A 25,059-nucleotide genomic window follows, 5' to 3' on the forward strand; every position below is an offset into this window, starting at 1 on the left:
ACGATGTCAACTTTGGGAATCTAGGGAACCCATCAGGGACCCTGTTTGGAGACACAGCAGCCAACAACCCAGAAGGAAGGCCCCTGGCTTTCAGCTGGATGCTTAGCACCTGCAGCTGTGCTTTCTAAGTTTGGGAGCAAAGGGTATTTGGGGTGTCAGGGGTGTCTCTACCAGCCAGTGCTTCCTGTTTAGCTGGGGTGGGGGAAGCACAGAGGTTTTTGTTTATTTCGCTTTTGTTTTCTGAGACAGGGTCTTGCATTGCTGCCTGGGCCAGCCTTGAATATGCAAGGATCCTCCTGTCTGAGCCTCCCAAGTGTTGGGGCACAGTGATATTTTTCATGATCAAGTTTGAGGCTTTGCAGGGTGACCCAAGGTCCCTAGGTCCTGGCGCTGTCCTTTGCTGGTCTCCGCTGACCCTGCCAAGAACAGGGCTATAGGCCAAGGCAGTTGGGACTGTGCATAGCCCTGGTGCCAAGATGCCCCAGGGGAGGGTGGAGCCACAGAGGCCCTGGGTCCCCTTGGGTCTCTGGGGAGCTGCAGGGCTGAACCCCAGGTGATGCGGACTCCCTACCTTCAGGGTGCTGGCTGTGGCTGGGTCCCCCTCCTGTGGTTCCCTGGGGTCCACGTACTGGGGACTCCACAGCTCTCCGCTCCTCCTCTGCCTTCTGCAGCTCCTGCTCTGAGCTGTGCGGCGGGTCAGGTACCCGGGGCAGCTGGGGCTTCAGGACTCATGGTGAGCAAACCTGGCCTGGGCTGTTAGGCACTTTCCATTCAGACCCTGTGGCGCTGGGCAGCGGCTTCGAGGGATGCCAGCGCTGGGGTCCCAGCCAGATGTAAAGCCATGGTGGGTAGCGCGGGGCTGGGGGACGTGGAGGACGCCGACCTGTTCACTCATCCATGTGTTTGTTTACTGAGCAGCTAATGCATGCTGAGGCTGCACCAGAGCTCAGAGAGGCAGAGGGGCCATGCCCAGGCCCAAAGCCCCCGGCCTCCAGGGACAGTGCGCCCAGGACACCGCAGCCGGGCTCCCCGATGGGAGATGGGGCCTGACCGCCCTGCCCCACAGTGCCCGGCCAGGTACCCGCACACCCTCAGCCCGGCTTCTGAGAAGCCCGCTTCCCAGCAGAGCCCACTCCCAGGGTGCCCCTCCTGGTTTTTCCTGCCAACTCCCCTTTATAATCGCCTGCGGGAGGGGGCGGCGGTAGCCCTTTGTCTGCAGGAAGGAAGCAATTAAATTATTAGCACTCTAAGAAATTAAACGACCTAACTTATGGTAGAATAAGTTTAGCAAAAGAAGGAAAAAAAGAGAGAGGAGGAGGAGGAGGAGAAGCCCTGTAATGTGAGAAAACAATTAGGAAGAGTTATAGAAGGCTGGGCCGCCTTTATTGTCTTAAAGTTAGCAGTTCATTGATTCCAGGGCAGGAGGTGGCGGCAAAGACGCTCAGGAAGCGCCTCCGCTGGCTGCCGCAAAGGGACAGACAGGAGGAGGCGGTGGCAGGAGGTCAGGGCTGCACCCACCTGGGTGAGAGAAAGAGGGTTAGTGCCCCAGCTGCTCACATTCGTCCCAGGTATGGGCCCTGAGGGACCCAGCCCAGCTGGGGACCAGGACGGGCTGCCCTGACCTCCTGTAGCATGGGATTGGGGAGGTGAACCTCACGTTGCTCCAAGTGTAACAGAAAGTGTGCCCCAGCCGGGGTGCTTCAAACAGCTGGACAGATGGACAGACAGACTGCATCCTCCTCCCTTTGGGACCGATGTGAGCTGATCAGGTGTGGAGCCAGGACCCCTCCTCCAGACCTCCGAGGGCACTTGGGAAAACTTGAGGGCACCCCTTCCCCTTGGGACTTGGAGAGATCCTCACTCTGTCCTTCGGGCTGTGACCAGTGACCAAAGAGGTCAGCATTGTTGGTCTTCCCGCCGACACACCAGATGCTCCAATGGGCAGAGACTCCAAAATGACACCCAGGGTGTGGAGGAAGATTGATTTCCATGAGTCCCCCTGATCCGGGTCATTCCCAGAATTCCGGGCCCTGATCGCTGGTGGGCTCAGCCTTCTATGGGGCAAGCAGGGAGAGCAGAGCAGAGGGGCTGTCCACTGAGGATTGGCTTCCACAGGGTGCGTCGCAGTGACCAGCTGTGGGTTGCAGTGACCAGCTGTTTCTAAGAAACAACAGTAACAGGAGCTGTGACCAGAACTATTACCTGGGCAACTAAGAACCTGAAGTCCATGGCTGGCAGGGAATCTGCTGCCACACAAGGAGCACCTGCACTCTGAGGCTGAGGCAGGAGAATCTCGAGTGTGAGGTCAGCTTGGGCAAACCCTGTCACAAAATAAAAAGTAAGTGGAGTGCAGCTCAGCATGAAGGACCTGGGTTCCGTGCCCAGTACTAGAAGGAAGGAAGGACAGAAGCAGAAGGAGACTGGAGTCCATAGAATCTTCTGGACAGACCTCAAACACTTGGAGACTCCTGGAAGAGCCAGGGGTTACTACCGCCCGCAGCCGAGGGAGGTTGCTCCCAGCCAATGCAGGAAAGCGGTAAGAAGGGGCGGGGGCCCTGGACTCCCAGGAAGGCCAGGCGCGAAGTGGACCTGGGAGGTGGCAGAGGCTGGAGCAGGGGGCCCTGTGTGGGGACCCAGCTTGGTGCGGGGCCAGTGATGTCTCCCTCTCTCTCTCTCTCTGGCTCTCTCTCTCTGTCTCTCTGGCTCTGGGCTGTGACTACATGTGGTCCCCAGCTGCCCCTTGGGTTGCTTCTTCCGTTGCTTCCAGGGCTTCCAGACCAGCATAGCCCACGAGTGCTGAAGCCCCTGTGAGCCTGGGCACGTCCTCCTGGGGCCCACGTGGTCAATGCCGCACATGCTCCATGCAGACAGTAGTCTGGGGACCAGGTGAGGACAGTGCTCAGAAGGGACATAGCTCTGAAAGCAGTTCCGTCCCGTGGTGGCTCTGTGGGTGTGGAGCCCATGCCTGCCCAAGGTCAGCGGCATCCATGTGCGAAGGTTCTCATTTGACACCAGCCTCAGGGACGCCTTGCTGTGCAGAGGGGAGCAAAGAGGGAATAAGGCGGGATGGAGGTGTAAGTAAAAAAATCCTCCCCCAAAGGAAATAACCACCCATTCTGAAAAGCTCAGGAAACTGGGCCGGGTGATGCACACCTGAATCCCAGCTCTCAGAAGGCTGAGGCAGGAGGATCACCATGAGTTCCAGACCAGCCTGAGTGACATAGTGAGTTCAGGGCTGCCTGAACTGCATAGCAAGACCTGCTCTCAAAAAAAAGAAAAAAAAAAAAAAAAAAAGAATAAAAATAAAACCCTCAGGAAACAGAGATAGACAGTATGGAAAAAGAATGTTGGGATAGGGCTGGGGAGTTAGCTCAGTGGCATAAGCGCCTGCCTTGCAAGGAGGCAGTCATGAGTTTGACCCCTGGTGCCGATTAAAAAAAAAAAAAAAATGAAAAAACAACAGAACTTTAGAATGTTGGGATAAAAAAGGTATGGATAGGGGGCTGGGGATTTAGCTCAGTGGCATAGGCACCTGCCTTGCAAGCAGGTGGTTGTGAGTTCGATCCCCGGTACTGATAAAAAGAGAAAAAAAATGTAAAAAAAAAAGGCATGGATAGATAAGCAGATGGAGGAATAAATGAGTGAAAATGGAAGGATGAATGGACAGAAGAATGAATGAGTGGATAGAGGGTGAATCAGTGGATGGACAGATGAACAGGTACAAGTGAGGGTGTGAATGAGTGGATGTGTTTACCATGAAAGGATGGGTGGATAAATAATGGGTGGGTGGACGAGTGGATGGGTGGGTAGTGGGTAGTGGATGGGTGGGTGGACAGGTGCGTGGGTGTATGGGTGGGTGAACGAAATGGAGATCAGGATTCTACATGCACCTGTGGTAATAGGCCGGGACTGCTGAGCATGGCTAATGTAACCCCATCCTTTGGAAGCAGAAGGTGAGGTCCTTACATCATGAGGTATTGGGCTGGGTGTGTGGGAACACTGTGATCTGAGGGAGAACAGATTCGATCCCATTTGATCTCTGTAGTTGTAATCCATGCCGTATGCAGTGTCTCAGCCGCTGCAGGGGTGCAGCCCCCTGCAGGGGGCCTGAGTCCTGGCCCACTGCCCAGTGAGGAGGAGTTCAGGTTGCGAAGCCAGTGTGGGGCAGAGCTGGCTTGGGACACCTTGGGGAAGTGGCAGGAGGTTTGGGCCCCCAGGCTTCTGCAGCAGCCACGGAGCTAAGTGCTTGGGCAGGGCTGTGTTCCAAGAAAGCTTGATTTATGAGTCTGACATTTGGATTTCGTATAATTCCATGTGCCACCAGGACTGCTCTGTTGATTCTTTCAGATCATGGAAGGGCGTACAAGGGATTCAGAGCCCGTGAGCCGCGTGCAGACCTCAGGGCTGGAGTTTGGGGTCCACCTGGGGTGTGGAATGGGGCAGGGCACCGTGAGTGGCCTGGAGCAGGTGCCCATGGGACTTGGCAATCATCACGGTCACTGTGGGACTGGGCGTCCCTGGGGACCCCGCTGACCCTTCCGCCCCGCCTGGCCTTGGCATTTGGAGCTGGTGGTATGGAGGAGTCGTGCCCAGGATGCCCCTCTCCAGGCCCGATTGGCAGCAGTAGTCTGGTCCCATCTGCCTAGGGTGGCTCATGCAAGGACAGAGCCTTCCCGGCAGCCATGTCCTTGGCACCACGTTCCTTACCCCTTTCCTAGGACCCTGCTTGAGGCCAGGACCTTCCTCCTGCAGGGTGTAGCTGGGCACTGGCCCGGCTTCTGGGGCATGGACGGGAAGCTCAAAGCCTGATGGGGCTGCTGGGGGCCAGGAGCAGGGTGTGGGGGGCTCTGTTCTCACCTCTGGGCAGACATCCTGGCCCAGCAGCTCACAGGGGTGGGCACTGGGCTGAGCCTTGAGTCTCCACCCTAGCCCTCAAAACAGTCGGAAATAGGAGCCATGGCGCCAGGCTGCCACCCTGGCCATGGGCATGGCGCCCTCACCCGCAGGCAGCAGGACTGCAGTGGACCTGTGGCCGGTCCAGCTTCAAGTGCAGGAGGTGGAGCTGCGGCCAGCTGAGCCCTGTCCCCTTGGGGGACAGTGGGACCCCACTGCCAGCTGGGCCTCTCTGTGGAGGGGGCTGCGCTTCCCAGGGGAGAGGATGTGTGAGGACATGTGTGAGTGTGTGTGTGTGTAGGCGTGCTGGGGTGTGACGTACATACGGTGTGAGATGTGCATGTGCAAGTGTGTAGCATTGTGTGTGCAAGGGTGAGAACCACAAGAAAGCAGAGCCCGAACCTCCCCTCTCCCTTGAAATCTGGATTTAGGGGCCCTGGGGCCCACAGAGGACACACATGTCTGTGTTGCACATGGAGGGTCACATGGAGGCTCACACCTGCTGCTGTCTGTGTCTCCCCATGCACCTGGCCACGGGGTTGCTCTGGGCGCATGGGTCTGGGAGCTGGTGACCCTGTCCACATGGGGTGGTGGTGTCGTTTCCGGCTGTGCTGGGGTCTCTGAGAGAGCGAGCCAGGGAGAGGAACTGGGCACAGAGTCTGGATGATTGGACTCACTGGATGGAGCAGAGCATGGACCCTGCAGCTCAGGTCCTGCCAATGCCAGGAGGGCTGACCACGTGGGGACTGAAGTCCCAAGCTGGCCAGGTATGAGGGCCCCTTGCAAAGCTCTGGGCAGACCTGGACATCCCTGGGTAGCACCGGCCATGCTCTTGGGTTGGGTGTGGCCAGTTAGTCCTCTGCGCCCCACTGTCCCCACTGCTGCCTGAGTCCCAGCAGGGCCACCCGGGGGCTCCCCCATGCCTCCATGTGGCCCAGGGTCGCCTTGGCTCATGAGGAGTTCTGGCCACAGACCCAGTGCCAGGGGGCCCTGGCCAGCCCCTGCCCCACCGCTGGAGCCCACGTGTTCCTCACGTGTGGAGGCTGAGTCCCCCACCTCAGAGGTCCAGGCCCATGCAGAGCTCTCCCCGCCTGTGCTCTCCTCCTCCTTCCTTCCCGCTGTCCCCTTCTTTCTGGGTCCTCTTCTCTCCCTGGCCTCTGACGCCTCTGACTTCTCCTCACCCGCCGTGGCCTGCTAGCTATCCCAGGAGAGTGGAGAGGCCGGGCCAGCACCTCGGGGCTGCTTCCCGCTTGGCTGCGGCACCTGGGGCAGCGGAATCTCCAGCCCCGTCTTGTCCCCAGACAATGGGGACCACAGTCGTCTTCCCGCTCACACTGAGCCTCCTCCTCTCCTTTCGTGGTCTTAGGACAGGGACCCAGGCTTTTGCTGCCCCCCAGATGCCCCCAACTCTTCTTACTTTTTATTTTGAGCATAGTCTCACTAAGTCGCCCAGGCTGGCCTCAAACTCAAGATCCTCCTGCCCTAGCCTCCTGAGTAGCCAGGGTGACCGTGTGTGCCTGCGTGTGCCCCTGCAGCCTGTGACTTCTTCTGTTAATGAACTCTTCCCTACCACAGCAGGGAAGTCCCCGACAGCCCACCAAGGCCACCACCTCAGGGCCCCAACCATCCCCCTTAAGTCAGTGGGGTGTGGGATGTGAGGGGAACAAAGGAGCCCCGTCCACCCCTCTCCTGCCCCGCCAGTAAAACCGATCGATGTGGCCCTTTTTAAGTTGGTTGGATCAGTGACCCAGAAAATAGCTCCTGCTGAAAAGGAAATGACAGTCAATAAAGGGGGCCATCAATGGGAAAAATCTATTAGGGAGAGTGTGGAGCCCTCGGTGTTAAGGGAGACCCCTGGCCCGGAGCCACCAACCGTGAGCACTGGCCAGAGCAGCGTTTAACCCTCCAAGAACCGGCCTGCGTCCCTGGGTGCCGCACAGTCTCACAGCTGGTCTTTCCACCTGGCTTTCGGCATCCGTCCAGGGCTCGACCTGGGGCACTGCCCTTCCCGCTTCAGCTGCTGCTCTGCCCAAATGTCAGTGCCCTGGATGGCGGCCTCCTGATGCCACCCCCTGCTGGCGCAGGAAGCCTGCTCAGAGAGCAGGGGAGGGTCAAGAGGGCGGCCTGTGGCGTCCAGGTACCTGGCCTGCATGCTGCCTCAGCGAAGCTTCAACTGCCTGCCCCTGGGAGGGAACACAGGAGTTAGTGGTGTTCAGGTACAAATCTGGGATCCCGAGGCAGCCGGGAGATGCAGTTGCTGGCCTGGGAAAATGCAACACCAGCTGCCTCCCTGACTCCACCTTCATCACTTGCACTGGGCTGCGTGTGGCATCTTGAGATTCTCCTGCCCCAGCCTCCCAGAGTGCTGAGGGGACGGGCGTGCACCCCGGTGTCCTGCTGCCCTTGGTCCTTTGATCTGCCTTTGGGCAGAGCCTCTTGCTGGTCAGCTCCCCGTCCGGTGGCTGTGTGTCCTGTCTCATCATTGCTATTGGAGCCTGGGATGAGCTAGAGTAACCGGCCACAGTGGTTACACCTTAGGGTGTTGGCAGGGGCGCGGGGACTTCGTGCCTCATGGTGAGCTGTCGTGACAGTGTGCACCCTCCCTCCGCCAGTCCCGGGCCGGGCTCAGAGTGGCGAAACTTGGGGACATTGAGAGATGTGTGGCCTTGTAGGAGAGCCACAGGCAGCTTTGTGCAAACAGCTTCTTCCTTCCTGTGGAACCGCTGACCACCACAGCTGGCCCTGGCTCTGAGGTCCCACGAACTGGGAACTGGGCTCCGGTCGCTCTGAATCACAGGCCACAGCTTCTCTCTGTGGTTCGGGGACTTCAGGGCACTCTGCTGGGTTAGGAGCCCAGATCTCCCCGGGTCCTCTCTGCCCTGTGAGGACAGAGTCTGGCCACACACAGCCCGAGCTGGACCCTGTCACTGGCTCACAGCTTTGGTGGCTCCATCTGGCTGTGTCACCTGTGTGTGACGCCCTCTCCGAGCCTCAGTCTCCTGTCTGGGAAATGGGCCCAGGGTTCCCTGGGCACGGCTGTTGTTAGGTATGTGGAGGACTTGGGTTCACCCCTGCCCAGCTCAGTGGGACCTCGGTGGGGCGGTTTTTACCACATGGCCTTTTGAGTCATTGCCAGGGTTGCTGTTCCCCTGAGCTGAGCCCCAGCCGGCGTCCCCCTGGACTTGGGGACCAGTGAACCCCTCTGAAATGGAGAGACACAGGGACCAGGATTACAGTGCCACCCACCAGCCACCAGCCAAGGATAGAGGCTGGGGCTCCCCTGAGCCCAGGGTTGCTGTTCCCCTGAGCTGAGCCCCAGCCCCCTTCAGTCTTCACTTTGGGAAAGGGTCTGTCTCCCTCCAGTGTTCAATCCTCCTGCCTCAGCCTCCTCAGCAGCTGGGATTCCAGGTTCCAGGTGTGCACCATAATGCTCAGGACAGGCTCTTACTTGTAAAAATGAGGATCCTGTGTTGTAAAGTGCAGGATTATTTATTGAAAACCAAATAGTTGTGTGTGATAGCACAGGCCTGAATTTCCAGAACTCTGGGAGGAAAATCACAAGTTTGAGACCAGACTGGGCCTTGTAGCAGAACCAAAATGCAAAAACACGGGGTGGCTGTGTGGAGTCATAAGACAGAGCCTAGTGTGAATTCAGGCCCCAGACTCCATACAGCTTTGGGTTTTCTTTCAGTGTAAACTGAGGTCGGGCTCCTGACCGCGCCAGGGCTCCAGGGCGGTAGTTGCGTGTCGTTGCCACCAGGTGGCGGTGTTGGCAAAGCCGCGGGAAAGGCCCCTTGCACCGGATCGTCCAGGGAGGCGAGGGGACAGACCAGAGAGGGCAGCGCTTCTTCTGCTACACACAGCAAGCCCGGCGACGCTGCCGCCTCTGGGGAGCTCCGTCCTGGCCTCTATCTTTGGCTGGTGGCTGGTGGCTGGTGGGTGGGGACTGTAACCCTGGTCCCTGTGTCTCTCCATTTCGAGGGGTTCACTGGTCCCCAAGTCCAGGGGGACGCTGGCCGGGGCTCAGCCTGCTCCCTCACACCCAGAAGGACTGGGTCTGGGTTTGTAAGTCTTATCTTATTAGATTTGAATTTTTCACTTTTTTTTTTTTGAGCCAGGAATTGAACTCAGGACCTCAGACTCACGAGGCAGGTGCCGTTGTAGCCCAGTGACACCCCGGTGTCTGGGTTCTCATCTTCATAAGCACAGGCCCACAGCGTGGGTGCGTGTACTTGTGCTCCCTGGTCTCTGCTGCTTTGCAGGGTCCTTCCCTCCTGCAAGGCCGCCCTGTCCCACAGGTCCTGCATGGACGCTGTGCCTCTGGGCAGTGCGTCTGGGACATACCAGCGGCTCAGAGAGAGAGAGTGCAGCCAGGGGCCTGCTGTCCCCTCCCCATTCTGAACTCGTGACAGCCCTTTACCCTGTTGGCTGGGCGTGGGGGAGCAGCCCCTCCCACCACCACTCCCCGCAGCTTCCCAGGGCACCTGCTCCCTCCCAGGCCGCCGGTGGAAATGTGGTTTTTGAATTTGGGAAGTCTCCATTAAGCCCTTTTATTTAAGGAGGATGTCATTACTGTGCGTCCCCGAGGACGGTTAGGTTCTATTAGGCAGCCGCAGACTTCCTCAGAGCTGTCTGGGGGCTGGTTCCTGGGCAGGAAAACTCGAGACAGGAAGGGGAGGAGTGGAGATCCTAGTCAGGGGCTACCTGTGGCTGCCGGGTCACAGCCCAAGCGTCCCAGCACCCGCCAGCGGCTCAGCTTCTGAGCTGGGTGCAGGGGGCTTCAGCCTCCCCTGCACCCCACACCCCGAACCCCCCACCCCTCAGGCCGAGCCTTAGGACAGCCCACCTTCCCTTGACCTCTGCTGCGCGCCAGAGCCACCAGAACGAGGGGCAGGGACAGCACAGCCTCTGGCCCCTCCCCAGAGGTGTCTCGACTCCTGGGGTCCTGCCCTAGCTCCTGGGAGGATGGAGCACACTCAGCATGCAGGGTACACACACGTGTGCCCCCCGAAGGGTCAGGAGCTGCAAGGGTGGCGCCGTGTAAAGCTCACCGCTTGAGGGCCCTCACAGGCCCATGGCTCTGGTGACCACCAGAGCAGGGAGGAGGCCTCCTGGCTGTGTCCATGGCTCAGGGTCCGTGGGGTGGCAGGGCCTCTGGTGGCCACGTGTCCGTGGCCATCTGTTCTTCCCTGGGCTGCAGCTGCTGGCACCGACATCCCCGCCCTGCTGACCCAGCTGGTTCCTTCTCCTTTCCTGCTGCCACCATTGTTCTGGGGAGAAGTTGCCTGTCTCCCTCCGGGAGGGACAGTGTATTTCTGGGTCCTCTGCACCCCTGCAGGGCCTCCTGCTAGTGGGCACTGCCCCTGAGCTCCGACTCCTGCGTCTCCCTCTTCCCCACACTCTGCCACTTTGCCCACAGCCCGGAGGGGCCATGCTGAGCACTTTCTGGGTGACAAGTGACCCATGGTCCGGGTGATCTGACGCTCAGCCCTGACTGGGACCACACTCCCTGTCTGCCTGGGGCTCCCAGGAGTGGCTCTTCAGCTTCCTGGGAGCAGATGATGGCCCATAGTGCTGGGTGAGGAGGAATGGGTGGGGCCAGGAAGCCAGCTGCAGTCACTGGATTTTAAAAATAAACTTTTTTTGTTGTTTTTTGAGACAGATCTCGCTATGTAGCCCAGGCTGGCCTCAAATTCACAGTGATCCTCCTGCTTCAGCCTCCTGAATGCTGGAATGACAGGTGTGTGCTGCCAACCCTGGAATGCTTTAAATTAAATTAAACTTAAATTAAACTTTAAATTAAATTTTGGAATAATCTTACATTTATGGAAAAGTCGCAATGATAGCTCATATAGACTTTACCCGGCCTACCTTCCCGTTAGCATCTGACAAAACTAATGTAGTTCTGTTGGACCCAGAACTTTAACTAATTAAACTTCCACCTGTATTTGGCTTCGCTCAGATTTCCCATTCAAATCCTCTTTCTCTGCCAGGTGCTAACCCTGGAGTACACGCAGGCTTGTAAACTCGTGTTCTGTGCAACAGCGGTGCCTATCTAACCCTAACCCTCCAGAGGCCAAGACACAGAGATCTGAGTCCCAGCCCAGCCTGGGTAATTGAATGACTTAGTGAGACCCTGTCTCATATGAATCATCAGGAAAGGGTCACAGACATAGCTCTGCCCCAAGGGCCTGGGCTCAGTCTCTAGAACCAAAAAGGAAAAACAAAAAGAACAGGGTAGAAGCCTTTAGCAGACAGCTGTCCTCATGTGGCCCAGGGCATTCTGGGCCTGCTAGGCTGCCTGTCTAAGAAAGACCTCGGCTTGTGGCTGTGCACGTCGTGGGGGCAGGTCCAGTTTCCCGATTATCCTGTCTGTGCACGAGATCCTGGGTCCTGGCCCTGGCCCTGGAGGGAAGTGTACCCACCCCCCTCTTTCATCTCAAGTTCTGAACCCTCAGTCACAGGTCTGTAACCTGCAGCGTGAGGGTCAGAGGGTCACAGCTCCCATGGCTTTTTAGCTAGAGACAGAAGGAGGAGCCTCACCAGGTGTGGTGGCTCATCCTTGTCCTCCCAGTGCTTGGGAGGGTGAGGCAGAAGGATCTTGGCATGCTGGAGATCAGCCTGGGCTCCACAGTGAGACCTTGTTTGGCTTTGCCGTGGTCCTTCTTGAATCTAGAACAGTAGCTCCTGGCCTTGAACTCACTATGTAGCCCTGACTGACCTGGAACTCCTGGCGATCCTCCTGCCTCAGCCTCCTGGGTGCTGGGTTCCAGGCGTGTGCCACCTCACCTGGTGCTTCTGCTGCTTTTTTAGGTGCTTGGACAGCCTGGGTGCTGTGCTCAGTCTCCATCCCCAGCTTGCCTTCTCTTTTCTCAGTCTCCCCGAGGCAGGCTCCTGGCAGAGCCCTTATCCCCCGATGGCTACCACGACTGCTACCACGTAGAGCAGCAGGCTATGGGGTATGGGACTTGGGTGCCCCAGCCCACGTGAGAAGCCCTCCGAATTCCCCTTGCTGGGGGAGGAAATTAAAACTAAACCAAATTAATTTCACCGCGCACTGAACGTGGCTTAAGCAAACACAGATAAGTGCATGGTGCCAGTTCACAGCGAGGCCGGGGTGGGGGGCAGAGGCGCTCAATAGTCTCCGTGCAGCGGGCTCTTGGGCGGCAGGGACCCCCGCGGGTGTGCAGGCCTGCACGTTGCTTCCACGGATTCCAGGCGGATGAGGCTTCCTGGCTGCGCACCCGGGTCACGCGGGTCAGGCGGGGGTGGGGGGAGTAGGAGCCGCGAGGGGGGGGCCGCATTCCTGGAGGCTGCATCACCAGCTCAGCTGCGTCTCCGCACCCGATGCAGCCATAACACATGAGCTCAGCGCTGCTCCCGCGTGTGGTCCCCGCGCCCCACCCCGTACCACTGCCTCCGCCCTCTGCCCCTCTCTGAGCCTCTGTAGGGCCCCGCCGTCCCCAGGCTCTGAGCTCTAAGCTCCGCACCCTTGGGGGACACCACTCCTGGTTCTTACCCCAGCTGCTACCTGCGAGAAGCCCGCCCAGATCGCCCCAGATGGGGGCAACATCGCTGTTTTCTGTGCTCCCTGGCTCACTGTTCTCAGCTCGGGGTATCTGATGCACCCAAAGGGTTGCTCTGGGAGTTGGATCCAGGGTGCCGTCTCCAGAGACAGGGTCTCCCAGCATCACCCAGGCTGGCTTCGCACCTGCAGCTCTTCTGCCTCAGCCTCCCAGGACGTGGGTTCACCACACCCAGTCCACTCCTCAGGTCTCGGTGGGGGTGACCAGGCTGTGTTTCTCAGAAGAGGAGACAGTGTTGCCACAGTGGTCCTCATGACACCCTGCGGACTTGTCCCTGCTAGGCAGTCACAGTGCCCTCATGGTCCCCTCCCCATGTCCAGGGCCTAGCAGGGGCACCAGGCTGCTCACTGAACAGGACCAGGCAGTGATGGGTTCTGGGGACCCTGCCCACCATGTCTTTCACTTTGCTCCAGCCCTGCAGCTGGGAGGGCGTTATGGTCACCCTGAGTCGCCCCTCAAGTCCTGGCCACTGACACCTTGGAGAGTGCAGGCACCCCACAGCCGATGTCCCTGGCGGGGATGGTCACAGCCCGATGGGTTGCCGAGGGCGCCACGGGCCCTGTCCCTTTGTCCCCTTGGGAAGCCTGCTGCCTGCCTCGCTGCGCTCACAGGTGGGAGCTCAGCCTGGGCGAGGTGCTGGGTCCTGGGCGCTGGCTTCCTTCTCTGTGGAAGGGGCACAGCAGCGCCCTTGCAGCACCACAGTGGGGAGCAGAGGGCACACAGGCCTGGCCTGGCGGGAGCGGCCTCCGCCTCACCAGGGCTCCAGGAAAGGAATTCAAAGCCAGGTGTGGTGGTGGACAGCCACCTGCCACTTAGGAGGCTGAGGCAGGAGGATCGCAGTGAGTTCCAGGTCAACCTGAGCTACACAGTGAGACCCTGTCTCAAAACACCGAAGAAACAACAGAAAAGGACACACTCTGCCCTGTGAGCTCCAGGTGCGGCCTGCTTCCCTCACCCCCTTCTGCCCTTGGGACGGGTCCCAGATGGGGTGGGGCAGCTGGTTTATGGGCACTGAGCCCAGGCAAGACCCTGACTTCAGACAGTGGAGGTTTGTGCAAGAACCAAACCCAGAAGCACCTGAGCAGCAGGCTGGGACCTAAACCCGACCCTCATGGACCGGGCAGTGTGAAGCCGTGTGTGACCCTGGCCTCTCAGCCAGCATTGCCCCTCAGCCCATCACAGTCATTGTTCTGGCCAGAGTGGATCTGGGAGGAGGCATTTGCTAAGATTCTGGAAAAATAAGAATGGATCAAAAATGCACAGAGCTGAAATTCCCTCCTGGGAAGGTGAGGCACCCTGGACTCGGCCTACAGGGGCTTGGCCCCTGGCCGGGGTCACCACGGCAGGTGTCCTGCCCACCAGGCCAGGGTCTTGGGCTCTGGGTGGGATGCAGAGAGATGGGTACCCCGAGATCTTGAGGTAAAGGTGTACTTTTCACCTTTCCCAGAGGGTGATGGGAGCTGGGAGTCCTGTGGCCCTCAGTTTCCCTGTCTGCAAAGTGCAGAGGGCAGCCAACAGAGAGCTCCTCAGGGACACCCCCCCCCCCAGGCTGCTCCAGGGACCTGCAACGGCCAGGCCTCCCCTCTTCCTGCGCTGAGGATGCTGGGCTGGGACAGCACCAGACCCATAGCCTCACTCCTCCCCCTTCCCTGGGCACCTGGGACCTTGCCCCCCCCACTGCACTTGCTCCTGTATCCCTCCTTCTGTTTCCAAGTTAAGGCCGCTGGGGTCTAAGGAAAGCTGTCAGCACCTCCCTGGGAAAACATGGGGAACTCGCCCACAGATGACAGATCCTAACCTGAGGTGCAGGCACCGGATGTGCGGGAATAGCTGTGTGTAGAGGGGCCAAGTGGGAGTCATCAGTCTCCTGTGCACCTCGTACACACAGCCAGGAGGGATTTTCTGTTTGGTTTCTTTGGGTTCTGGGGTCCACTCAGGGCCTCACCCACTCCTTACCCTACACTGAGCTCCTCCCTGGCCCCTTTGAGGCAGATTGAACTTGAGATCCTCCTGCCTCAGCCTCCACAGTGACCCAGGTTTGAGGTGTGTGCTGCTGTGCCTGGCTTAAGGCACCTTTGTGTTCTAAATAATTTGGCCATGGAACACAGCGTCCTGGTGTGGAATTTCCCCCTTGTTGTGGCTCCAACAGTTTTGGGTGGGGAGCACTTGGCTTTTGGGCTTGGGCCCACGTAACTGGGTGGGCGGCTGATTTTTTTTTTTTTTTTTAGCGGGGGAGAGAAATCTGTCTTTTGGGAAAATGGCTCGAGGGTTGCAGGCTGCAGGGAGCCGAGCCGAAGGACCTTGGCCCGCCTGTGGCCCCACCTGTGGCCCTGGCCTGTGCAGCCGCTGCAGGCTGCTTCTCCTGAGGTCTGGAGAGAGGAAGAGCTCCTGAGGTCTGGAGAGAGGAAGAGCCCCTCCTTGCTGAGCGCTGGACCTGTCCCTTGAGGTGACATCATTGCTGGCTCTCTGCCACCCCTGCAGCTTCTGGAGTGTGGGGGCTGTGCTGCCGGCCCAGCCTCCACCGGCCAATTTATTGCCGCCTGCTTTTCTTGGATCTGACAGCGCAGAGTTGGAGAAAGGGTTTGAATTGGTCCCAAGGAAATAATTCAGAAGAGGACAACATCCCAGGCCAGGAGGGTCTGGTGTGCGGCAGTCTCGCCGGTCAGTGGGGACCTGGATCTTAGAACTGGGGTGGCTGCATCTCTCCCTGACCCCCGCCAGCACCTGTGACAAGGGCTGTTGGCTCAAATGTGTGGTGGAAGAGAAACTTCATCCTCACGGACTCTCCCTCCTTGCTCTTCAGAGCCGCTCCACCACTAAATTGCATAGAATGGGCTCAAACTTGCAATCCTCCTGCCTCAGCCTTCTGAGAGCCAGGCTGACAGGTGGCACCACAGTGCTGGCTCATTCTGAGCTTCCCACGGGGCTGACGCCGGGTGTCAGGGACCGTGCTCACCACCCCAAAGCCCACAGGAAAGCGCCTCCCTTGTGCAGACTGTGGCTTCCTCCCAGGGAACAAGCCCAGGAAGAGAGCAGAAGGTGGCAACAGGAAGGCACCCTCAGGGTTCAAGACGCCCTGCACCCTCCAGACTTGGCGTCTCTCTGGCATCTGCGTTTGGTGACCAAGGCTGGGTCCACGGTGTAGCAGCAGCTACTCGGGAGTCAGTAAAAATCCTTGGTGTCTCTGAGGGGAAGCCAGGCCACCCACGAGGCCCTGACAGAGCCCAGGCTGGGCACAGCACTAGGAATTCCCAGCCTGCACCCTGGCAGCGTGAGGGTTCTGCACTCTGACAGAGTGCAAAGGTGGCACAGAGGGGGAGCTGCTGGGGAAGAGAGTCTGCTCCCCACCAGCACCCAGGGGCTCCTGACACCACCAATTCCACATGGGCGTCGTGCACGGACCCCAGATGACACAGTCCCAGGGGAAGGGAACCAGAGCCTTGCTTCTCTCCCCTAGGGGAGGTGTTTGCAGGAGGAGCGGGTGGTACTCTGCATCATGAGCCCCCGAGCATGTCTGAAACACCCTCAAGAACACCCCAGCTAGGGGCTGGGGATTTGGCTCAGTGGCATAAACACCTGCCTCGCAAGCAAGGTCGTGAGTTCGATCTCCGGTACTAATAAAAATGAAAAAGACAAAAAAAAAAAAGAACACCCCAGCTAAGCACGGTGGCACATGCCTATAATCCCACCACTTGGAAGGCTGAGGCAGGAGGATCGCCATGGATTCAAGGCCAGCCTGAACTGCATAGCAAGACTGTCTCAAACAAACAATGAAAGAAACAAAAACCCAGACCATGTCAGATCCATGCCGCTTTCCACAGCTGCTAGGCCACTTCCGTCACCCACAGGGCTGCCGACTTTTATCTGTCTGCTTGCCTTCAGGGCCAGAAGTTCAATTTAGAATTCTCGTCTCTTCAATTGTTCATTTGTGGTCTACTTTCCGTGCTGGAAGAAAGGGAAAGCCTATGTCTCTCTGGCTATTTTTTGTAGCCCAGAACAAAACAAACTACTCGGTAGGTAGTTATGGATGATGGGTGGGTGGATGGGTGGGTGGATGCCTGAGTGGATGAATGGGGAACAAATTAGTGATATTTCTTGGTTTCTCAGCTCCAATGAGCCCGGCCTATATCTGGGGACCGTGTCAGGGCTGATCAGATGGCCTAATTCAGGGTCTGTCAGAGCCCTCCAGGTCTGGGGACCTGTCCTGAGAGGACCCTACCCTGGGGCCCAGGGGAAGTGATTTGTGATCCCTCTGCCATCCCTGGGCCCCATATGAAGCCTGGCGAAGTCTCAGCCCTCTCACCAAGACCTGACAGCCCTGCCAGCTTCCGAGTTCCCCAGATAAGAAGCCGTACTCTGACACCGCCTGGGTGGTGACATCCAGGCTGGACGCTGACTGAGCGGGAGACATGACCTCACTGCCCCTCATCTGGCCGACTGGGCTGTGGGCTCAGCCTGGCTGTCCCAGAGCAGGACCCACGCCTAGGCTCCGATCCAGAGCCCCGGGAAGGCTGAGGGCTTGGCGGGTTCAGGAAGCCCGGGCAGGGCGCCCCCTGACTCTGGGCTTCTGCTGGTGCCCCCAGTGCCCGGAGGTTTCTGCATGAGGGAGAGAATGGGGGCAAATCCGGTCTCCCCAGAGCTCCTGAGGTGGCAATGAAGCGGTGACTCGCTGTGGTCTCCCCAGGACTCCAGGGATGCTTTGGTTTATGTTTCCAAAGATGATTTAAACCTGGCTTTGTAGGACTAGGGATCCTGGGGCCCAGGTGTCTGGGGACCAAGGATGCTTGGTGGTTTGCTTCTGATGGCTCTGCATGGTGGAGAAGCCTCAGGGCGCTGGAGCCAGTGGAGGCGGAGGAGGGGCCCTGGCCTCTGGGTCCATCCTGCTGTCACTCGCTTTGTCAGATGGTGATGGAGCTGGGTTGGAGGAAGCTGAGTCAGATCTGTTTCCTGAGAGCAGAGCCTCCATCCTTTCCCGCCCTGTGTGTGCTGCTGACAGCTACGCAGCCACTAAATCAATCTCGCTCCTCAGGGATGCTGGACACTGACCCCGTGGCCCTTGGGACAGCGGTCTCTCCACAGATGTACCTGGCAGGGAGTCAGCAGGAGCCTGGGGCTCTGCCCGCAGTGTCCTGGAGGAGCCTGGAGGTCACTCAGCCGCCTGCTCATTGAGGATGTATAGCTTGGGGCAGACGAGTCCCTCGGGAAGGGTGGGCAGCTCTGAGCCATCCCCGAGGAGGAGGCTTCCTGTTGCCAGGTGCTGGGGTGGTGGGGGCTGTGGAGCTTGGGATTCGAGGTTGGCCTGGGGCACCCCCAGCAGAACCGGGCTCCTGACAGAGCCATGCAGCTTTCCTGGGGCCAAGGTGCAGGATGCAGCCCCTTCATCCCTGTGTCCCCTCCGTGCATCCCCGGCTTCAGAGGACACAAAGCCCCTTTATTGGGCAGCAGGAGGAAGCCAGGAAGTCGGCCACGCTCCTGACAACGGCCGTCTGGTGTGGGTGAAATATGGTGGGGCCAGGGGACGCTGCTCCCGCCTGCCCCAGAAAGCTCGAGGCTGCCTGACGGTGCACACCTGTGTGCATGTGTGGGGCAGAGCCATGTGGGTGCAAGGCACGAGTGTGGCCATGTCACGTGGGTTTAGCGCTGCCCAGGCAGGGACTGGGGCTCCGTATGTACGGGTAGCTGGGGGGCTGAGACCTGCATCCTGCCCTCCGACCTGATGCCTGAGACACGGCTGCCAGGAGGAAAAGCTGGGCCCCTGCCAGGCCCCGGGCCATCTGTCTTCCAGGAGGAGCAGGAGGGGTCCCCGCCCCTGCCTCCATGGCTCCACATCTGGACTGCAGCTGCTCAGCCCTTGCAGACCTGCTCTCTCCAAAGTGCGGGGAGGCAGAGCCTCGGGGAGCACACCAAATCCTGGGGTCCTCCGCAGGCTGGAGCAGACTGTTTCCCTATCTGCACCGGGGCTGAGAACCTGGGCAGCCGGGCTCAGTGCCCAGAAGGTGTGCGAATGTTCAGGAAAGGCCTGCCAGAGGCTAGGGACACGGGGATACCAGCAGCACCAGTGGCTGGGAGATCACACTGCTGGCTGTTTTGTCCTTTGAAAAGGATCTTGGTGTACAGCCCAGGCTGACCTCCAACTCAGACGAAACTTGGGCTCGCCCCAAGCCTGTGGTAACCTTCCTGCTTCAGCCTCCTGATTGCTGGGGTCACAAGCAGGGGAGGATCATACGAACACCTCTGTATGTAAAACTGATGGAACTGGGTTCTGGGGAAAGCACAGTGGTATAAGCACCTGCCCCGCAAAGGCGGGGTCCTGAGTTCAATTCCCGACACCAAAAGAGAAAAAAGATGGCTCTTTGGAGATCACCTCCACCAGCTCTGACCTGGGGGAAACTGAGGCCCAGAGCTTAGAGAGTGGATCGTGGTTATGTTAGGCACTCGCCAGGTGAGGACGCCCAGAGCCTGGGCCCCCTCCATGCCCTGCCACCCCCGCCCCCCCTGCCATCAGCCCCAAGCCACCTGGAGCTCCGTCTGTCTTTCCAGACCTCCACTCCCGACAGCTCCGGAAGTCTGCGGCAGACGATGCAGGACTGACAGATGTCTGCAGGGGCTGCCGGACTGCTCCATGTGATGTGACACAAACCACTCCTTCCTCCGTAATCGCCCTTCCGGCCCAGGAGCCCTGTGCCGCCATCCCTCCGTCCTTGAGCGCAGAGTGATGCGAAGTCCCCAGCGGTCTGGCCTGGCTGACGTAATGGTAGAGGTTCAGGCTTCGCCTCTCCTGGGCTGGGTGCACTTTACAGGGTTCTGCTTGTGGTGGAGAGGTTCATTCTCAGCAGATGGGGCCACTCTCGCCCTCTCGGGGCCCCTGGCTTGTCTTCCATGCCCAGGGCCGCACTGTGGGCTGAGGCTGGTTGGTAGGGCCGGCCCTGTCCACACTGCAAGGTGCCTGGCGTCCCGGCCCTATCCTGTGGCCAGCTTTGTGGCCCAAGTCACAGGTGTCACAGGACAGCCCCCCACCCATTCCTCTTTCCAGGCTGCAGCTCAGACCCATAGCAGAGCTGGACGTGGTGGCACACACCTGTCACCCCAGCAATGGGAGGCTGAGGCAGGAGGATCATTGGAGTCTAGAGTCAGCCTGGGCTCCATAGTGAGTTCAAGGCCAGCCTGCACTGCATACTGAGACCCAGCCTCTGAAAAAAAAAAAAAACAGAAATACATAAAAACAAAAGAGGATTAAGAGACTCAGCAAACACTCGGTTCTCATAGTTTCAGGGTGTTTCCCCTGAGGTAGAATTCATTTAGGATTCACTGCCAGCTTTTAGCGAGCACAGTCCTGTGACATCCCCTGTGGTCACTGTGTGAGCCAGTGTCACTCCCTGCTGTGAACACCATCGAGCTGGACCTTATGGCCCCCGCATGAGTGTGTCTGGGTCCCTACCACACGTCCCAGGGATCTGCCGACCCAGGAGCCATTGGGCAGGAGACTTTGGGGCCTAGGTTCTGTCTCCCGGCAGTTTCTAGGGTCAGCCACCCCGTGGCAGAGATCAGTCCTTCATCCCATCCTACGAGCACATGACACCCCACGGCACCCTCCGACATGCTCGTCTCTCTGCTCATCAGATCTGAGCTGTTTCTACCTCCTGTCTGCCAGGAATCAAGGCCGTATGCATTCTTTTTGTTGTTGTTGTTGTTTTGTTTGTTTGTCTTTTTGAGACAGGGTCTATGCAGTTCAGGCTGGCCTGGGGGTCACTTTGTAGACCAGACTGATCTTGAACTTGTAATGATCCTCCTGCCTCAGCCTCCCGAGTGCTGAGATCACAGGTGAGCACTATCCTACCTGGCTCCCATTCACATTCTCTCCTTTCTTTCTTTCTTTTTTTTTTTTTTTTTGTCTAATTTGAGACAGGGACCTGCTATGCTGTTCAAGCTGGCCTTGGGCTCACTTGTAGTTCATATTGGCCTTAAACTCATGAAGATCTTCCTGCCTCAGCTCCTGAGTGCCGGGATGACTGGTGTGCACCACTGCGCTTAGCTCTGGTACAAGTTTTGGGATAGACGTGTTTTCATTTTCCTTGGGGATAGACTGAGAAATGGATCTCAGGGTGATGAACAAGTCTGAGGAACCACCAGGCTTTGACCCCAGTTCACAGGCCTGCCGGCAAGGTGTACACTGCTCCTCCTCCTCCTCCTTCTTGCCCTCCTCCCTCCTGTGGCATCGCAGCCTCTCGGCATATGCTCCATAGCAGTCACCATGGCCTCAGTTTGTGGCTTCTGTTGACCGGCAGTGGTGAACACATCACAGTGCAGGGCCTGTCATCCTTGGAGAGACGTCTCAAGGTTCTCACCCCCATCTTGACCGGATTCTCTCTTTATCACCGCCTGGTGAGAGCTCTTTATTCTGGCTCCTGTTTTCCCCAGAACCTAGTGGGAAGCTTTTCCTCCCATCTGTCCTCCATGCTCGATGTACAGAGCTGCCAAGCCATAGGCCCAGAAGCCATGAGCCAGCCATGGACGGACACCTCTGACACAGGAGCCAGACCCAGCCTCCTTCCCAGTCCTGCAGGGGAAGGTGACTGGGGCAGAACTCCGCTGCTGTGGCCGGTGCTGATGGGATGCTGAGCTGGAGGGAAGGAGGACCTGGGCGCCACCTTGGCACCTGCACTGTATCCTGGACCAGCAACCCCCAGACAGGGCAGGGAGGCAATGGCCTAGGAGACAGCTCACAGGTGCCTGTTCTGTGGCCACTGAGGAGGGGATGACTGGCCCTGGCTTGCCGGTCCTGCCAGAGTCCCAGGGCCCCTGACCCTGGAAGGACAGCATGGCCCGAGCCAGCCCCACACCCTGCCCCAAGTGGCAGCGAAGGATGAGGTCATGGAACCCGGCTTAGTGTGCATTTCTTTTCTTCTCCACAATGGAAACTCTTGTCTCAGAGAGGAGAGGGGGGCAGACGGGGGAGGCCCCGGAATTTGACACAGGAGCTGCGGGGGATATGCAGGGGAGATGAGAAACAAGCTCTCACATCCTTGCTGTGGGGGGAGGGTGCGATGGCCCCCCAGCCTGGCCACAGCCTCTCCAGCATGAGTGATTCCTTCCACCCTGCAGCTGCCTGCAGGGAAGGGCAGGGGAGGATTGAATCCCTGCCTGCTCCGGCTCCTGTAGCCCCTCAGGGCCTTGAGCCTTCGCTCCCCTGGGGGGCAGGAAAGAGCCACCCCCATCTGCAGCTGTGGCTTCTGGGGTCTCAGTTGCCCACAGTTAGCTCTGATCTAAAAATAGGAAGTGGAACTTCCCAGAGATCCAGGATCCCTGCGTTCTAAACCACTTTCCCCAGCAGTGGTTGCAGTGATTGTGCCCCATCCTTTCACTTGGTCACCGGGCCTTTCTGAGATGCTGTGGCCCCAGGATCTCAGACACAGGTGTGTGTGCTGCTCTGGCGAAGTTCTGGTCCGGGGTGGAGGGTTGCTGACTGTGCAGTGGCCGGACAAAGAAGAGGGGCCTCTGGGTCACCCCAGGGACTCCTCTTCCCGAGGCTACTCCTCCCGCCAGCTCCCAGCTCCGAGCTGGTCCAGTGCTTAACACGATTGCAGGAGAAAGCTCAGACGTCTTGAAACGCCGCCCCCAGGTAAGGGTGACCCCATGTTCCCGCTGCTCCTCCACCCAGTGCTAGACAGCACTGGGCCCGGGAGCGGCTGCTGGTCCCTGCAGGCCTCACCGCTTCCACTGCAGCTCCCTGCCTGGACCCGGGGCCTCCTGCAGGTGCAGGTGCAGGTGCAGGTGCAGATGCAGGAGCCCCCCCAGCTCTGGGGGGTGATCCTACACGCAAGGCACACACACGTGTGCACACATCACAGCAGCTCTGGGGCCTAAGGGGGAGCAGTCCAGGGAACAGTTGTGTGACTCCTGGAGGGGGGGCAGGGGTCCCCCTGAGGTTTGGAGGTACTGCCTGCAGCCCAACTCAACCCCACCATGGGACTGAAGTATAGGCTCTGCTCCCCACATGGTGCTGTCCCTCTTTCCTCGAGTTCTCGTTGATTCTCCTGCCTGTTTTCTATTGTGCTGGGATGAATCCAGGCGGCGAGAGAAGACGTCACTGGGGCAGAGAAGCCGGAGGCTGGGGCAGCCTGGCTGGGGGTGGCAGTGACCTGGGAAGAGGAGCAACGAATGTGGCTGCCCCACATCTGGCAAAACCCCTGCCCTCCTGGGCCTTTGTTCCTGGTCTGTGAAGTGGGTGTCATGGTGCTCCCCACCCCCCCGGCAGCGGAGAGGTCTGATGGTGCCTCGGAAAGGGAGAACGGGCCCCAGAAGTGAGCAGTCAGTGCTGTGAGGTGTGAGCCCTGGAAACCCCAGATGCTTTCAACCTTTGTGGCATCAGCACCGTGGGTGCCTCGGGCTCCTCTGTGAGCATCCCTTTATCCTCCTGCCATGCCCGGCCCCCCTGGGCAAGAGTGCTAACCAGGCCCTCAGAGCACTGGCAGCCCAGCCCTGTCCCCGTAGGGCAGGTGGCTGCCGCTTCATCCCTCCCTGTGCAGCCCAAGACACAGGCCATTGGGACCCTGTCCTGTGTGGCCCAGCGGGGCCAGGTGGGCTGGTGCCACAACCCTTCCTCCCTGTCCTCGATGTCCCTTCCTTCCTGTCCGGGTGGGGGCAGAACCCATCAGGCTGCCTGGCCGGCTCCCCGGCCTGGCAGCTGCTCCCCTGGAACGGAGCAGTGACAGGGTGGACTTGGTCACCCTGGTCATGCTTGTGGTCCTGACCAGCGCAGAAGACTTCCCAACAGCGACTCAGCCCAGCCCGCTCTGGGTCTGGAAGCCTCCTCGGAAGAAACGCAGACTGGGAATTAAAATGGAAAAAGCCGTTCCTGTGATCATTTAGCGCCTGGCCAGGACACGGAGCCACTATCCCAGGGAGCTCCTGAGCCTACGCATCGCCCAGGACCCGGCTGCTGTCCCACGCGGGGGCAGAAACGGACCTATTGGCCCAGAGCCCGGGGTCTGGCGGCAGCAGGCAGAAGCAGTCCGGATCCAAACCCTGCCTGGTGTGTTCGCTCCGCCCCTTCCGTTGGTGACGCCCACCACCAGCCCTGCAGTCCCCTCAGGCTGCATGGGGGACGTTTGGCTCCCTTTGCTCTGCCTTTTGGCCCAAGAGGCCTCAGCTCCTCCCCACGTTGTAGGGGGCAGAGGGCCCAGGCTGCCAGAACTCTTGGCTTCCGACTCTGAGGCAGCCCCAAGAAGAGAATTTGGGGAACATGCGGGGCGTCTCCTTCAAGGCCCGACCGAAGCTGGCAGCATCTCTCTCTGTGCTTGAGATGCTTCCACACCGTGGCCAAGATGTGGCCACATAAGCCTGTCCTGCTTCCTTCCAATGCTCTGTGCCTCCCATCCGGCAGCAGGGAGGCTGGAAACGCACAGAAGTGAGGAACGGCAGTCGCCAGACCTTTGGACAGACAGGGGCTCTCTTCTCTAAAAAAGAGGGAAAAGCCTTTGGCAAAAAACTTAAATTCTTCCAGCCAGGCATGGTGGCACACACTTGTCATCCCAGCACTCAGGAGGCTGAGGCAGGAGGATCGTTGTGAGTTCAAGGCCAGCCTGGTCTACAAAGTGAGCTCTAAGCCAGCCTGAACTGCATGGTGAGACCCTGTCTCAAAAAGACACAGAAAGGGAAACACTGGCTGTGGCGGGGTCACAGCTCAGGGAGCCTGGCCTGGGGATTGCAGGGCCTTGATGGGGATGTGGAGGAGGACCTCGGAGGGGGGGGGGCACAGCCAGCCTGACTGCCAGGGTTCCAGGTCAGGATTAGGCTTTGGGACCCACAGGGGGTGCAGCTGCTGTGTGACATAGTGAGATCTGGGCCTGTCTGCTCCCCCAGGAACACTGGCGAGGCCCTTGGTGAGGCCCGGGGTGAGGTGGGACTGCCGGCGCAGGGGGAGCCGCAACAAGGTTCCGGAAGCAAAGAGCCCCATGTGAGACCTGGGCAGTTGAGGTCAGAGCGGAGCCCTTTTGGTCTCCCTGCTCCCCACGTCGCCCTCCCCGCTCCCCGGTCGCCTGAGTCCATGCCTGAGGGAGCTCTGTCCTCTCGTGTCTGTGCCCGAACTCAGCCAAGACCAGGCCACCTCGAGGTCCAGCCTCAAGGCACAGGAAGGCCTGGCGCACAGTAAATGACCACTTCACGCTGCCTTCCCCTCCGCCTCCTGGCAGCGAAGATGTTGCTTAACCGAGAGGTCTGGAAGCCTGGGAAGACCCTGGTGGGGCTGGGGTGCCAGTCCTGGGTTCTGGATTGGACTCGTCACCAGTTCCTGGCGATGCCCCAGATGACACCAGCCATGTGGAACCGAGCCCAGCATGGAGACGGATTCCAGAGAATCTGGGGATCCTTCCTGGTCCTTCCCAAGAAGGAGCGAGCAGAACCAGGAGCCCGGGGAGAGGCAGGAAGGGAGAGGATGTGGGCTGGCAGCAGGAGGAGCCCTGCAAAGTGGGCATGGAACTGCTGCTGGCCTGGCCTGAGCCCAGTGGACAGTGCCTGGGCCCTGTCAGGGAGGGGGTGGCTGTGCCTGGGGGCTGCAGCAGGGCCCCTGTATCCCCTCCTG

The 25,059-nt window shown here is 59.2% G+C and overlaps 1 long non-coding RNA gene across 1 annotated transcript; it reads left to right on the forward strand.

The window, feature by feature from the left end:
- Positions 1-14,574: 14,574 nt before the first annotated feature.
- On the forward strand, positions 14,575-24,132 carry LOC134476566 (uncharacterized). The gene is made up of 2 exons (XR_010048368.1): positions 14,575-16,492; positions 19,020-24,132. It is a non-coding gene; the product is annotated as an uncharacterized LOC134476566 (long non-coding RNA).
- Positions 24,133-25,059: the final 927 nt, after the last annotated feature.

This window comes from Cavia porcellus, unplaced genomic scaffold, assembly GCF_034190915.1.
Source record: "Cavia porcellus strain 051 isolate PalLab524CR breed Dunkin Hartley unplaced genomic scaffold, mCavPor4.1 scaffold_6, whole genome shotgun sequence".
Lineage (NCBI taxonomy): Eukaryota > Metazoa > Chordata > Mammalia > Rodentia > Caviidae > Cavia > Cavia porcellus.